Below are 17,140 nucleotides of genomic sequence, written 5' to 3'. Positions count from 1 at the left end.
CTGACCTAGTCTCTTCTGAGCAGGAAGGCTGAAATAACCCATCCAGTGGATTTTACATCATCATGCTGAGAAAAGGCGTTCAGGTAAGACAACGCCCCTTTTCTTTTCCAGCTATCAGGTGTAGTTCGTTGGGCTTACATGCCAGATAAAAGGACCCAAGCTTTCTAGGACAACAATTCTGGTGCCTGAACAGGGACAAAACTTGAGTGCCTTGTCTGGTTCTACTGAGTTGATCCTGAAATGTCACCCAATAACAAACACTAGTAGACATAAAGTAAAATGATTGAAAAGTGTATGTTTTTCAATTAAATTCATGGCTGGATCCCAGGGCTGTCTATTGACCCAACACCTCAGGGTCTACCCAGATCCTGCAAATCTATCTATACTGTGATTGGAATGTTTCTGCGGGGGGGGGGGAAATGAGGCTAGTAGATCCGTGTACCCCTCTAATACTTTGAGTAGAAGGCTGCATGCCTATGAGCCATCGCTGAATAAGATTGAGTTGGATTTTTGGGCTAGCGCAATGGTGGCATCAGAGACTCAAAGGAGTGATATCTAAGGAGTGTTGAAGGAGGGCCAAAGATGCTGGGGAAGATTTGCATTCTCAATCTTTATCAGTGAATACCTCGTCTATAACACATACAAAGTCCATTCCTATTATCTGATCATTTGGAGCAGGCCTGACAAGGCTTCAGCATCTGAGCATCAAGACCAGGACATGTTGACCTGTATGGTACAGCTGGCTTTTTCACATCATCTGACTCTCTGCTAATGCCAAGACTAGTATTTGTCCACCTGTGAAGCATTATTGAGCTTTCTTGGATAAAATAGGAAGCAGGTCATGGCATTGAATGGTAAGTGGGCAATGTACAGAGCAGGATCTTAGAATGTAGCCCTCTTGGTTGCATCATAAAACATTGGAAAAGGTTTGCTAGGGATTAACTAAGACCAAATTGGAGCTTTCTTTACTCATGTCATTCTTTGGAAGATGGCTATGAAATGGGTTTTGGGGATATAATAACATTGTATAGTAGCCTTTATTACATAGTCTTTGAATATATAGTAGCCTTTGTTACACATACATGGTCTGTGAATTTTTTTCTCTTTGGTTCAGTGTTTGACTCTGTGCCATTCTTGCAAGAGGGAGGGACAATTTCCTGTGATGCTAATGTTTGCTGAAACTATTTTGCAATTGCAGTTATTGTTATGGTGATAATTTTTCTTTGCTGACAAATGAGCAAATGGAATAACTGTGTATTGAGATGTTCTGGAGGTTTTTTTGGAGGGGAAGGAAGAGAGATGATGTAAAATATAATTTCACTGTGCCCACAACTCCTTCAAAAGCAGAAGAGGATTTACTTAAAGAAACCCCTGGAAGACATGTAATGGGTTCAGCTCCACTTTATTTAGTTAAGAAGCAGCTTGTGAATTCACCAATGTTAGGTATTTAGAAAAGGGAGAAGGGGGAAACGACTGATTAATAAAGCCTTCTCACTTTCCCACTTTTGGCAATGGCTATGTGAGCCAAGAGAGTATTTTGGCATGCTGCCTTTAAAGTGGGTTCCCCTCCCAGGATAGAGATCTTAGCTGAGTCTTTTTAACCATTCTATATTTGTAAAAATTACCAGCTCAATTGAGTTTACTGTCATAGTTTTGATAATTATTTACATCTCCCAAAGAAAAGAAAATGTTACGCAAAATGCAAGGAGAGGAGATTAAAGAATGATTAAGCTGCTGTCTGTGGGACTAAGCTCTGATGTTAAAGGCTGAGTCTAGAAGAAGGAAAAGTTTTAAAGGAGAAGGTCAGCCAAAAGGGTTTTGAAGGGGAAAGGGGGGAGAGAGCAGAAACCCTGTTGATGGCAATGGCTGCAAGTGATGCTGCAGGCCTACTGGTAGAAGCCAGGGGAGGATGACTACTGCCTTAGGGATCAAAGATGGCTGGATGACTTTGAGCCAGTCTCTCTCTCTCTCTCTCTCTCTCTCTCTCTCTCTCTCTCTCTCTCTCTCTCTCTCAGCACAACCCACTCACAAGGTTGTTGTTGTGAGCAAAGAGGAGGAAGGAGTATTACGTATGTTAGCAGCCTTGATTTAATTATGCTTATTACTTGTTATTTATTATACTTATTATTTAATGTTTGTAAGAAACCCAGAGCTGCCTCTAGATGAGATGGCAGCACACAAATCGAATAAGTAAATAATAAAGTAATAATGGTAGGATAAAAACAAAAAAGAAATATATAAAAAGAAAAGAAGAGAGAAAGGGGGACACAAAACAATTCCTGTTTCCCCCCTGCTCAAAATGGAAACATAGGAGAAAGACATGAAAAAATTTGGTAGTGCTTTAAATGTGAAAATGCTACTTATTAGAGCAACAGAAAAATGCTAATTAAACCTTTTTCTTTCAGCAATGGATTATGTGGTGTTCCCTCCACCCTGAGAAAAAGGTTGCGAAAATTAACCCTCAGCTCAGAGATTGGAACCTCCATATTTTGCTTTGAATATTTATACTGATTTTTAGCATGCTCTTAGACTTTTGTATGTACATGGAATCTTATGAAAGGAACAGGGACTTTTCATACAATTGGAACAAAAATCCAATATATCCTAACCATACTTATTTTGTTGGAAGTTCTTTTTTTTCCATAGAGGTGGCTGTTGTAGACTACAAAGCCTGTCAAAATGTAAAAATGCTATTTTTGAAGAAATCAAAGAACAGATAAAACAGGAACATGGACAGTTCTTATGTGTTTAGGAGAGGCCACCTACAAGCAGCTATGTTGATTCCATACATTGAACACCTCTTTCTCCCTGAAGTACATTTTGATGTTCAAGGGCAAGATGCAAGTTAGCTTGGATAACATTTAAAATAAAAATTACTTAATCCTGATAGATCCATTCATTAGCATCAATGTTAAAATTAAGCCAGTTGCCTGGCGAGATACAGCAAGGACACTCTGGGTCAGATAATAGCCCAGGATATTTTTTTTAATCTTTTCAAGGTAATTTGCTTCGCCCACAACTTGGGCAAAGAGCAAAAGTGGGTGGGGGGAGGGGGCAGTTGGAACCTTATATTTTATTCTAGAATAGGCAGTCCAATGGCCACACAGTGCAAGATCCTTTAACTTTTAGACATTAAATTGGTTATTAGAAGTTTATTGAATTTTATTTATCCATGATCATGGCACAAGATCAAAAATAAATAGAGAAAAAATTGGGGCAATATTTAATAGAACCTCCATGGACTGATACGATCTAACTGAATTTTTTTAAACAATGTCTGACTGTACAATCAATCTAAATACTGAATTAACTCTTGTACCAATTTTTTTTTCTTTCCCAGCTTTATAAATTTTAATTTTAGGAAACAGTATTAAATTTTTGTTAATTGTACAATGTTGTTTTTATTTAAACAGGAAAAATGAGTTCAGTATTTGCACAAGCTCTACTTTTGTTAAATGGAAAACTTATATATAACAGAAAAGTTATATATAAAAGTTATCACCATTAAATACTGAACGAATAGTAATTTGAGGATCATTACATTTTTAGGAGAGATAGTTGGTAGACTAAGTAATCACATCAGAAGATCTTTGCCCTCCCATTGTAAATGATATTAATATCCACTGAAGCCCCTACTTTGGTTTTAATTAGTGCCTACTCGGGGAACTCAAAAGGCAATTGGACTAGATCTCCATACCTCTAGATCAGTGGTTCTCAACCTTTTTAATGCCGCGACCCCAACCGGTCGTAAGTCGAGGACTAAACCGGTCGTAAGTCGAGGACTAAACCGGTCGTAAGTTGAGGACTAAACCAGTCGTAAGTCAAGGACTACCCAACCGGTCATAAGTCAAGGACTTTCCCTGCCCGGGAGCACCGCGCATGCGTGGTTCCACCCCCTGCGCCGGCCGAGGCGTAGCTGGCAAGCAGCAGAGACGGAGCAGGCCGACCACCAGCTGGCCCAGCCCAAGGGAGGTAAGGCACCCGCTGGAAAAGGGGAAAAAAAATGGCGGACAAAAAAATGGCAGACAAAAAAAATGGCAGACAGCCTTGCTTGGCGACCCCCATGTAATGGTCGATTGACCCCAAATGGGGTCCCGACCCACAGGTTGAGAACCACTGCTCTAGATGATGCCCAAATTGCTTCCAGGTGTAGTTTGGCGATAAAGGGAATCCAGGTGTTTAACATGAAATAGATCCAAATTTCATACTGTCCATTACAATGAGACAGCAGTTCGTCCATTGAGAAAAAAGGTCAACTTACCCAGCTAATTCTGGAAACAGCTTTGATTTCCCAGGTAAAAGAGAGAGATTGGCTGAAAAATAATACTTTAAAAGGTCAGGATGGATTTACATTTGCAAAAAATAAAATAAAATAGTAAGCTGGTAAGAATAAATGTGTTAATTGTAAATCTGCTATTAACATTGACAATTTTATTTATTTTTTTAAGTTGGATATTTTTTGAGCCTGTCATATATGTTGAGCTGCACTAATTTTTGTAGATTATTACAGCCACGACTTCTATTGTGAAGTCCTTGAACACAATCGCTGATGTCCTAGCAACAGTAAAATGGGTCCTTGATATACTTACAGCTGCTCAAGAAAGATATATGCCATCTAGCTTTCAGTATGTTATTCTGCATAGAGCAATAAGCAGTATACATAATGAGGATCTTTTTTTAATTCTGGGATACCAAATTTTAGATTGCTAAAAACTTTATTTGGTATTGTATTGTTCTTAGTCATTGGACTCATGACATGTTGTTGTACTCAATTCCTTCCCTTCCTGATGTCCCTGTGGCCAAAGTTTTGCCAACCTTTTTAAAAGAAATCATAAGATAATGTTGGTTGATTAACAATCCTCTATTGAGACTTTCTGTCTTTCCATAATCAGGCTGATGGTCTATTCAGCAGTCTAAATTTTAATAGTCTCCATAAATTTCTGTGACTTATGTGACCCTGCACATTTTGACACTGAGTAAAAATGGGGCATGATAAGAAAGCCCAATTTTTTAAAGCTTAATCTAATTGTATTTATGTATTGATAAACTATTTCTTATTCATGTATTAAAATACTGTTTATTATTTAATACATTTTGCCGTGGACTTGAACGGCTTTGTTGAGCAGAAATGAGACCAGACCATCTGTCTCCTACTAGGAATGCCTAACCATTACGGTGATGGGCAAGACCTTGGTACTAAGTTGCTTAGAAATGTTTTTAGAAAGGAGGAAGGCTACTGATAAGATAAAGGTCATAGCTACTTTGTAATTTTTAGCTTGTAACCTTTAGCTAAACTGTTAGTATAGTCCTGAACATGTATGCTTGATGTTGTTTTTAATTATTGGTTTATAATGATGTGTTTCCATGATTGGTTCATGGCAATATATACTTTTCAAAACTATATAAGAAGGTGTCCGCTCTAAGTTGGGGTGCACTCATTTGGAATTTGCTTCCAGATAGCTCTCTTTTAATTGCAAATAAAAGTTTTCTTTTCCTTTTCAGCTATCTGGTATGGTTCACTGGGCTTGCATGCCAGATAAAAGGACCCAAACTTTCTGGGACAACAATGCCAGGAACAGCTGGTCTCCTTGCATTGTCTCCTTTCTTGCAACTGATTAGTTTACAAACTTTCCCCAACACTAAATATCACATCACACAAACAAAACACATGCAGAAGCCTTTCTCAAAACAAGCATTACTTTATTTCAGTTCAACAGCAACGTTTTTACCCATTGCTTTCCCACTTATTCCACTGATAAAAAAAGGATATGAGTATCCTTGGTCAGTCAGAACACACACTTCTTCCAGGCCCCATCAAGAGGCAAAAACTGTCTCCAGTTCTCCATTTGCAAACAAAAGGAAAAAAACAAAACCTGACAAACATTCCAATGAGCAAAGGAGAGACCTCTACAAACTTTTACACACACACACACACACTAGTACAGCTCAGTTGGAATAGAAGAATCACAATGAAACTAAACCACGGGAAATACAAACACAGAGACATGAAAATAACTTTTTACATACACCCATGAACCAACCTGCACAATGAATCAACCTTCCTGCCCGTTACCTTTCCAGGGTGATAGAAGGGGAAAAAACATTCAAAGCGGTAAAACACATACATGCCATTGCCAATCTGCAAAAGTACCCCACGTAAATTGCTGCACATCTCAAAACTCACAGCAGCAAGGCAAATTTCAAACTGATGTTTGTTATTTTTTTACATAAAAGGAATTTTGGATAACATCACTTCAAAAAAATCCATGTGTCTCAAACCAAAATTCCAACACCTTCCCATTTAATACTAAGTACAAAGACAGGACATATAACAATCCACCCAATTAGTTCCTCTTTTTGTTCCCTACAAGAATGATTAATGATACCTATATTAACACAGGATCTAGCAGGATAGAAAAAAAGATTGTTCCATCTGTCTAAATTTCTGTTCAATTTTTGTCTGATTGCAGTAAAAGAAACTTGGTTAACAGCCAGCAATGAACAAATTAAAATATCTGGCTTTTAAGTCCTGGATCACCCTAGTGTGGGAAGTCAGCCCCCCCCCCAAAGAAGGCAATATTAAAGAGGCAGAAAAGCATGCCAGTTTTTCTTTATAGCTCCAAGTCTCCCTCCCCCAAGCAAAAACCAGCCCTATAGAAATGCAGGTGTAAATAATCCAGGAAGGTTGGAAGCCTCCAGCTAGAAGCTTAGGAAGACAAAAGACACCTAAAATCTACATACCCTACCCAAACTCTAAGACAGGACATAATAGGATTAACCCATAGATGCCAAACGGCACACTCAGACTCAGGTCAAAGTTCATGCCACAGGAACAACCCCAAACAAAAGGCTCCAGAAGATATAAAAACCCATTCTCTACATGTGCTCTCTCTCTTTTCTTCGAGAGTCATCTTTTTGTCTGGCTCTCTTCTTCAATAAACTGCAACCTTCTTTCTAAAGCAGTCGCCATGTTTATTCCCGGCTTGGACTGAACCATGTCGAAGACTTTTCCTTCAACACTAGCATGGAAAATAAAAGAGAAAGACAGGCCTCAGTGATTGTGATGTTAAATGTGTATATACTCACACATATTACTTCTCTGGCATATGGGTGAACTTAGAGCAAACCCTGATAAGAGCTAAATTCAAAAATTCCCCAGCATAGTTATAATTGTATTGGGAGATTTTAATGTGAGGTTGGAACCTTCTGTACCAGATCATATTAGTAATCTGAACATTTTCAACTTTCACTCCCTATTATCTTTATGGTCCTTTACGGACCAGAAAAGAAATTCTGACAGTATACAGGTGTTAAACTTGATATGCAAATATAACTTGCAAATTCTAGGGAACAAATATCTAAGTTTTGTATAACCTTTACTTACCATTCAGAGAAATCAAGTAGTACTTTAGACCATACATGTGTCTCTAACAGTTATGTGTCTTTTTTCTCAGACTTCCAGGTTTATGTAACAGATGATGGTGACCACTAACAGGCTGCTCTTAATTTTTGTGAGCATTCAGACCTCAGACTCTACACCACAATAGATAGATGGGTTTCACTTTATTTAAAGATTCACCAGAACAGAAGGATAAAATGAAGCGGAATAGATGTGATGTTTTGGCCGAATATATGAGATTTTATCAAACCCTGATTCTGGTAGTTACTTAACCTTGCACAGATGTCAGCTCTCTATTTACAACTTATGAAACCCTAAATGCAGTACTAAGAAAATTCTTAACTGAAAAAGCCCTGAAAAGGTGCTCATTGGTTTGATTCAGAGTGTAGTTCCCTGAGAAAACAATTAAGATTAGCTAAGTGTACAGCACAGAACTATCCATCCAATAATAATCATATTGCCATGTTACCACTCAGACAAGAGTACAAATTTATTTAACCATATAAATAATTCCTGCCAAATTCCACCTGATAGGGACCTCTCTGTTATGGGTCCCATTTACAAAAAGAATAGTAAAGGTGGTCCTTCAAATGATAGATCAGTGGTGGCGAACCTTTTAGAGACCGAGTGCCAAAACTGCAACCCAAAACCCACTTATGTATTGCTGGGTGCCGGGTGGGCATGGCCTGATGGGTGGGCATGGCCAGCTCGATGCTGTTCCTGGGGAGGGAGGCCTGTGGGTGCCAGGCAGGGTTGGGGGAGATCCAGGGGGGGTCTGGCGGGTGGGGCAGTGGAAGGAGGGTGTCTTGCTCAGCTGATGGCTTGGAGGGGAAGGGGGCAGCTACACCCCCTCCCAAACGCTGCTGTCTCATGAAAGCAGGATGAAAACTCCAAAAAGTGACAAAGAAAAGAAGTTAAAACAGAAGAGCGTCTCACGATGGTTTTCTTCCTTGGGGGGGTGGAGGGAGGCTCCTGAGCCCCGAAGCTCTTCCAAGGGAGGGAGGAGAGTGGGGAGGGTCTGTGCTGGGAACGGGGCTCCTCATGCCTTCCACTGCCTGCCTGCGCTGTTCTGCCGCAGATGCCACGGCTCCGCTTCCCTGGCAGCATGGGGGTGCACTCACGCTCGGGGATGCACGTGGAGCTGCTGCCTCGCCATGCCAGGAGCCTCCTCGCCACTTCTTCCCCTGCGGACATCGGGAGTGTCCACCCCATCTACCGCTCATCCTGGGGCAGCTGCCGCCATCCGGTCGCCAGCCAGCCTGTATGCCTCCCTTCGTGCTCCCTCGGCCTCTCCCCCACCTCCAGGCTGGGGCTGGTCAGATTCCCACCGTGGGGAGCACTGCGCCTGTCCCTGGCCAGCCCTCCTCCTCCATCCTCCTCCTCCTGTGGGCACACTGTGGCTTACCGAGCCAGGTATTGCCTCTCCCTGTATGTGTCCTCAGGCGGAGGAGCCGGGCAGCCATGGCTCTCGTTCCCCTCTGGCTTCCATCTGCCCAAGCTTGGCGCCCCTGGTGACGAGCTGGAGAGCGCGGGACGGCAGCAGCTGCCCCGGGACGAGGGTGGGCGCTCCCGATGTCCGCAGGTGAAGAAGCGGCGAGGAGGCTCCGTGCCCAGTCCAGCCCAGCCCCCGGAAAGCAAGGGAGCAGCCCACGTGTGTCCGGTCCAACCCTCACAGAGCACCCTTCTCCCACCGCCCCAACCCTCGCAGAGCGCCCTTCTCCCGCCACTCCGGCCCAACCTTTACAGAGCCCTGACCTGGTTCTTTACCTCCGCCCAGCTTGTTCTGCGGCCTCATGGTAGCAGCATTGGGCAGGAGGTGGCAAACGGCCGGTTTTGGCGTGACACAGCTGTTTGCCGCCTTGCGTATTACGCCCAATGCTGCTGCAATGCAGCTTGGCCAAAAGCAGCCATGAAACAAGTGAGGTAGGTTTCCCCCCACCCACCGCACAGATTGCGCTGCCGCCACTTCCCACCCACCCACATGGATTGCGCTTCCGCCACCACCCTTTTCCAGGCCTCCGAAGCCTGGATCGGGCCGCTGGGGTGTCACAAAATTGCCCCGTTGCCATGGATCCGAGCTCCAGATGCTTGGAAAAGGCCTCTGCTGCCCAGATCGGCCGGGGGTGGTGGTGCAAAATTGCTCTGCAGGTATACCTCGAAGTTCGAAATGGCTATTCCAGTTCTCCCTTAATTCTTTGTTAGCAATCCAAATTTTGAAAAACACATATGATGTCGCAGTTGCGACTGCTAAGCCTGTGGATGGCTCTAGTTTGAGCTGATACAGGCAAAAGATTCCTTTCTCCCATATTTGGGCCGACAGGGTGCACCAAACTCAAGATAATTCTTCTCCCCTGTCTCATAGCTGACAAAGTGAGAAAGAGCCTGTGGCCTGGAGGTTAATACATCTGCCTAACATGCAGACAGCCCAGGTTCGAATCTCAGAAGGGTATGTCTGGTTGAAAAGAACTAAAATGTTTGAAATGGCTATTCCAGTTCTCCCTTAATTCTTTGTTAGCAATCCAAATTTTGAATATATATATATATATATATATATATATGTGTGTGTGTGTGTGTGTGTGTGTGTGTGTGTGTGTGTAATGTAGCAAAATAACCACGATCACCAAGAGGAAATTTTAAAATATTTAAAAGCAATTAAAAATTAAAAGCAATTAAAATATTGTTAAAAATACAGGCAACCAAGCTTTCGTCGGGCTCTCCCGACATCATCAGGGTTGATAAGGCGGTTTTGGGGGAGGGTTTATATGCCGCTTCCAAGTGCCTGCATCCGGCTGCGCGATCGTGTAACCGGGCCCAGGTGTGTGCGCTCCTGCGCTGTGGATGCCTTCCTTCTACCCGCATGTAAATCCTTTACTTTCCTTTTCTGTTTGTCACCATGTGACCCTTGGGTGTCCTTATCAGGGACAACCGGGGGCTCTTTCCTATGCCTCTCATCCACTCTATTCCTTCCCCTCAAGCTCATTGGTCCCACGGGGTTTAATCCAGCTGTTACTGACCTCTCTCCCCCTTTCCCTTTCATCCGTGTCGGGTGGATCGCCTCTCCCTATGCCGGCATAACGGCTGCCCCGCCCCTCTATCCTCCTACTACTGTCACACCTCGTGGGGGTTCGCCCTCTTGTGCCTCGGAGCTCTCCTTCCGTGCGTGATCTAGTTAAGGGGTGCTGGCTGGGTTGTCGTCTCTGCCAGTCGGGCATTCCTCGTTCGCCTCCATCCATCAGAGGCATTCGCCTACATTCAAACTCTCTTTGCTCCACGGGTCCTCCAATAATGCGTCCTCGCCTAGCACACTACATACTTCGATCCCATCTGGACAGGGTAGTGAGGAGGGTAGGAGGGGGATTAATGGGATCGAAGTATGTAGGGTGCTAGGCGAGGACGCATTATTGGATACACCTGGGCCCGGTTACACGATCGCGCAGCCGAATGCAGGCACTTGGAAGCGGCATATAAACCATCCCCCAAAACCGCCTTATCAACCCTGATGATGTCGGGAGAGCCCGACGAAAGCTTGGTTGCCTGTATTTTTAACAATATTTTAATTGCTTTTAATTTTTAATTGCTTTTAAATATTTTAAAATTTCCTCTTGGTGATCGTGGTTATTTTGCTACATTATGGACATACCCAAGAGTCGTATTTTTAGTTCCATTACTAGTCATATGTGTGTGTGTGTGTGTGTGTTTTCTGAGGTTTTCGGGGGTGTTTGTATGTAGGTCTTTGGTTATTCGGGTTTTCTCCTGCGTACAATTGGAAGTGTCTTGGCGACGTTTCGATGAAGTCACATTCGTCATCTTCAGGCTGGTGTCTTCAGCTTCGTGCTTCTAGGAGTAATGTGTGATTGCAGCTGTTTCTTCCTTTTAACTGCCAGTGGGGTTTGAACTGATTGGGTGGGAGCTTGGCTGTGTTCTGATTGGGTGGAGGTGTGTTCTGATTGGTTAAGGAGCTTGGCTGTGCTCTGATTGGATGGGGGGGTTGGCTGTGCTCTGATTGGATGGGGAGTGTTCTGTTTGGGTGGGAGCTTTGTTGTGCTCAGGTTAGTCTGAGTTGCAGGGGGCTTTGAGATGGTGAGCTTCGTTGCTGTTGTTTGGCTTCGTGTTCGTGGTCGTGCCATATCTTTATGGTGGGTGTCAGTTTGCTTCATGTATGGATTGGAGGGGTTTCAAGTGGCTAATGATGCAGCTGTGGACTGGCTTCTAGTTTGTGGTCGTGCCTCATCATCTGTGTGGGTTTGGGTTTGCTTTTTGCGTGGATGTGTGGTGGTGACATCCTGTGTGGTTTTCATGAGTGTGGGTCTGGTGTCATTCTTTGTGTTAGGGACTTGTTTGCCAATAAGGGTGGGTTTCCAAATGCAAAAAGCAAACCCAAACCCATCATTAGCCACACGAAGCCAAACAACAGCAACGAAGCTCACTATCTCAAATCCCCCTGCAACTCAGACTAACCTGAGCACAACAAAGCCCCCACCCAAACAGAACACTCCCCATCCAATCAGAGCACAGCCAACCCCCCCATCCAATCAGAGCACAGCCAAGCTCCTTAACCAATCAGAACACACCTCCACCCAATCAGAACACAGCCAAGCTCCCACCCAATCAGTTCAAACCCCACTGGCAGTTAAAAGGAAGAAACAGCTGCGATCACACATTACTCCTAGAAGCACGAAGCTGAAGACACCAGCCTGAAGATGACGAATGTGACTTCGTAAAAACATCGCCAAGACACTTCCAATTGTACGTGGGAGAAAACCCGAATAACCAAAGACCTACATATGTCATATATATATATATGACATCTACTGGAACAGATATAGTCTACTTTTTTGAAATATATATTGAGCATGGACAAGTCTACACCAGCCCCAGCAATAAGGGCAGAGGTGGAGATATCCCTTCTAGAATATTTTTGCTTAAAAACAAACAAAAAAACCTCTAATAATTTAGTCAACAATACCAATATATGAGCAGACTGATATGATCGTTGCAAATTTTGTTTTAAAAGTTTATCATAGTACAAAATACTCAAATATGGCTAGATTACATTACTGCTTGTAGCCACATATTTTATCTATTCCAGAAATAGCTGCCACACACGCTGTTTTTGTCACTCCAGCTTAGATAGAAAATTGTTCCTTATCCCAAACCAACAAACATTTCCTCAAAGAAGTTGAAGGGAGCTTAAGTCTCTATTTTAATTCTGCCCTCTGACCTCCTGGAAACTTCCTAATTGGTCAGGCACAAACTTCCTTTTCCTGATTCAGATCCTTGACAATTTAGATCTGTAATCTACCCAGTTATAATTTTGTCATACAACCTTTTGCTGCCTTATTGAAGCATGTGTATCTCACTGATCCCCCTCATGATCCAGGGTTCTCTATTCATCATCCTCAAGGGTTAACAGACATTTGATGACTCCTGGAATCCAGTTTGACATACAGCTTTGATCAATAGATAAATTTATCAACAAAAGCTATCACTCACATGGACATTCACCAGGCATAAAAAGAATTTCACAGATATCTATAAACTATAAAATTATTTAATTCATGCAATTATTTGGCTCAGGATTAAAATTCTCTTTACTACCTTTCAGAATGAGTCACCAGAAAGACATCATTCTTTGGCCAAATGGCCCAATAATAGCAGGGCATGACTATCCTGGGACTCAGCCTTCCAAATGAACTCAGGGTCTTGGCTGGCTCACCAAAATTATTGGAATATTTTATTCCTTATCAATTTTGTTTCTGAGCTGGATCAAAAAAAACAAACAATTGCATGAATTAAGTTCAATTACATGAATTAAGTCCAGCACAATATCACTGAAAAAGAAAAATAAGAAATCCAAGAAGGCAGCATGGCTGCACAAAGAATTATCTGATAAACAAAAAGTAAAAAAAATATATAGAAAGACGGATACATAACTAAGGCAGAATACCAGTATATACCAAATCTGCAAAGATGAACTCAGGAAAATTAAGGCTGAGAATGAAATAAGATGTGCAGGGAAAATAAAAAATAATTTAAAAAATGTTTCTTTCAGCATGCAAAAAAAAAAAAAAAAAAAGGTCAACAACCTTCGTTAGTGAAACAAATGGTTCACTAATGGGAGAAGATAGCAAGGAAGTGATGGGCAGCAGGGAGAAAGCAGAGCTGCTTAATTCATTCTTTGCATTTGTCTTCACACAAAATGAAAAAATAGTACAACCTACCCAAGCAGAAACTTTAAAAACTGACTAGGAATACAAGTTAAAATAGGCAAAAAAAATGATAAGACAACATCTGTCCACACTGGAAGAGTTCAAATCACCAGGACCAGATGGATTACATCCCAGAGTTCTGAAGGAGATGGCAGTTGTGATCTCAAAACCACTGAACCAACTTTCAAAGATCTTGGAGTAACGGGGAACTACCAGAGGACTGGAAAAGAGCTGGCGTAGTTCCCAGTTTCAAAAATTAGAAAAAATGGATCAAAAAAACTATAGATCAATCAGCCTGACATCAACACCTGAGAAGATCCTGGAAAAGATAATCAAGCAACAGATCTGTGAACAGCTAGAGCAAGAAAGTTATAACTAGTAGCTAACATGGGTTTGCCAAAAACAAATCATGCCCAACAAACCTTATTGTATTCTTTGACAAAGTAACTAAATTAATGGACCAGCAAAATGCTGTGGACATAGTATATTCAGATTTCAATAAGGCATTTGACAAAGTAGATCACAACCTACTTCTTGGTAAGTTAGAAAAAGGTGGGACAGACAGTATCACTATCAGATGAATTCACAACTGGCTGACAAACTGCATTTAACCTTTAGTCCTCAGTGAAACTACATCTACATGGAAAGAAGGATGCAGTGGAGTACCCCAAGGTTCAGTACTTTTCAACATCTCCATAAATGGTTTAGTTGAGGGGATAGAAGGGGAACTCATCAAATTAACAGATGATACCAAGCTGGCAGGAATAGCCAATATCCGGGAAGATGGGCTCAAGATAAAAAATTCTACATGTACTAACTGCAGCAAGAATTGTATTTGCCCAACATTGGAAAAATGAAAATTTACCAACTGAAGAAGTATTACTTAAGAAAATTTTAGAGTATGCAGAAATAGACAGATTGACTTTAAAGATAAAAGAGAAAGAAGACAGTGTATTTTAGAATATGAGACATTTTCTATCAATGGCTAGAAACATGAGCTAGAGAGAAAGGAATGGGATATGTAACTTTGAATATTTATTAGTAAGAAAACTATCGAGAGATTAATTAATATATTGTTTATGATAATTAACTATTATCTATTATTTCTTGTTAAACGCATGAACCCAGACATTATGCTGTTTGCTAAATATTGAGAATGTTATTTGGAAAATCCCTAACCTCAACCCCAATCCCGACCCTAATCCTAACCCTAACCCAAATCCCAACCCCAATCCCACCTCATTCCTAACCCTATAAAAACTAATAAAATTTATACACAAAAAAAGGATCTTGACAGACCTGAACACTGGACCCTAGCTAATAAAAGAAAATTCAATGAGAAAAGTAACATTTTATACTTAAACAAAAAACCAAATGTATAGATATAGAATAGGTGGCACCTGGTCCAATAGCAGTAACTATTCTTCAAAGCACCTAAAGGCAGGAAAAGAAGCAAGGGATGGAAACTAATCAAGAAGAACCAACCTAGATCTAAAGAGAAATTTCCTGTCAGTAAGAACAATTAAACAGTTAAATAGCTTGCATCCAGAAGTTATGGATGCTCCATCACAGGGGGCTTTTAAGTAGAGATTGGACAGCCATTTGTCTGAAATTGTACAGGGACTTCTGCTTGAGGAGAGGATTGGACTGGAAGAGCTCCAAGGTCCTTCCAGATTTATGATTCTCTTAAGTTCTTCATTCTAAGAGCGATGACCGAAAGCTGTCAGATGAATGGTCACAAAGACCCCACTCCTTCCAGCACACTTTATATAAACCAACCCTTATTTTACAATACAGGTAGTCCTCAACTTACAACAGTTCATTTAGTGACCATTCAAAGTCACAATGGCAGCAGACAAAGTGACTTATGACCATTTTTCACACTTAAGTCTGTTACATCATCTCCATGGTCACATGATCAAAATTCAGATGCTTGGCAACTACACATATTTTTAACAGCTACAGTGTCCTGGGATCATATGATCCCCTTTTGCGACCTTCTAATAAGCAAAGTCAATGGGAATGTAAGAGTCACTTAACAACCATGTTAGTAACTTAACAACTGCAGTGATTTCACTTAACAACTGTGGCAAGAAAAGCTGTAAAATAGTAACATAAATGTTGGGCTCAATTGTGGTTGTAAGTCAAGGTCTAGTTATATTGGTCCCATGCCAGGGCCTCTAAATTTTCCGAAAATATATTTATCAAATGAGAAGCTATTCTAGGAATATATACCGTATTTCACTTTCCTAGGTAAGCTACTTTCAAGGCAGTGAAAAGTAAGAAGACTAACAAATCTTAAAGAAAGCAAAAAGAAACATGGTTCCTGAGCATTAATAAAAGTGTAAATCCTCAAATAAATTATATTATAAAATAAAATAAAAATATATTTTAACAGCCTCACTAGATCAGATGACTGTATCAGGGATGACATGGGAATATGTTATTACTACTAATAGTGAAGAAAAACTGTAGTCACATGCACACATGCACACATGAATGAAAACAATCAAATCTCAAGTTTCTACACAAACTATCAAATGTAATACATTCTTGATACATTACGATAACTTGATTTTATCGGGCACAAAACTTCAATAAAAATTCTCCTTGTTCTCAACTTCACGCAGAATGAATTACTTTAATCAAATGACTTCTGCAATAATTTAGGTACACAGCAAAAAATTATAATGCAGATGAATAATGTGAACTGTATTCCATGAAATAGTTGTACAAATACCAGAAAGTTCCACTGAGTTAAGCAGGATTTAAAAAGCAGTTTTAACAGGGAGCAAGGAGGCAATTCTAGGAGAAAGCCCAGTTATTTTAGGATCTGCTCTTAATGGGACGGGATGTTTATCTATTACCTCCGTTCCCTTCCGACTATGCTCTTCGCCACTACTGGCCACATGCCCACGACTTTTAAGGAAATCGAACTCAACCCAACATTCCTTTAGCGCACGGCTCGTGTTCTTCCAAGAGCTTTTTTCTTCACTGCAGGGTTACAAGCACCGCGGCAACTCGGGGTCTCTACGGCCGTTATAGCCCTTTAGTACTGCTTTCAACTTCTCTCCTCCAAAGCTTCGCTTCCCCGCTTGTTCGAAAGTCTCCGCTGCTTCTCCTGATTGGCTGTCGCGGGGCAATTGGAACGAGACAGCGCATGCGCGACCTCTCGTTTTCCGCCTTTGTTACCTAATCTACCGAATACGGTACAGAGCATGTCTATAAATTCCTTCCTCTTTTGCTTGTGTTGGCCTAAATTTTTGACCCTTCTAGCTTTCCGTCCTAGCATGCCTTCACGAGGCTTTGGGTTTGCTGTGTAAATAAACAATTAGGTGGATGGAAATCGTTCGTGAGTCGGCTCAGAGCTGCATTTCCCCCCCGCTGGCTTATTAAATGTATTGCTTCTCTAACACCTTCTGCAATAGATTCAGGACAAATTGAAAAAAAGATTTCACGTTATTTATATTAAAAAAGTGTTTTATAAATCGTTCATCGCTGCTCCCCCTTCTTTTCTCAAAATTGGAATGAT

The 17,140-nt window shown here is 41.4% G+C and overlaps 1 protein-coding gene across 1 annotated transcript in view; it reads right to left on the bottom strand.

Moving 5' to 3' along the window:
- The window catches only part of SGO1 (shugoshin 1), a 34,612-nt gene extending 17,933 nt beyond the window's left edge, over positions 1–16,679 (bottom strand). The window contains exons 1-2 of the mRNA XM_015810736.1: positions 16,476–16,679; positions 4,262–4,313 (exon numbers count right to left, since the gene is read on the bottom strand). The gene's annotated coding sequence lies outside the window, so the exon portion shown is untranslated. The remainder of the gene's footprint in view (positions 1–4,261; positions 4,314–16,475) is intronic.
- Positions 16,680–17,140: the final 461 nt, after the last annotated feature.

The sequence above is a fragment of the Protobothrops mucrosquamatus genome, unplaced genomic scaffold (genome assembly GCF_001527695.2).
Source record: "Protobothrops mucrosquamatus isolate PMUCROS unplaced genomic scaffold, P.Mucros_1.0 scaffold18, whole genome shotgun sequence".
Taxonomy (NCBI): Eukaryota; Metazoa; Chordata; class Lepidosauria; order Squamata; family Viperidae; genus Protobothrops; species Protobothrops mucrosquamatus.
Note: the sequence above shows the minus strand (reverse complement) of the source record. Positions and strands in the feature narration are given on the sequence as shown.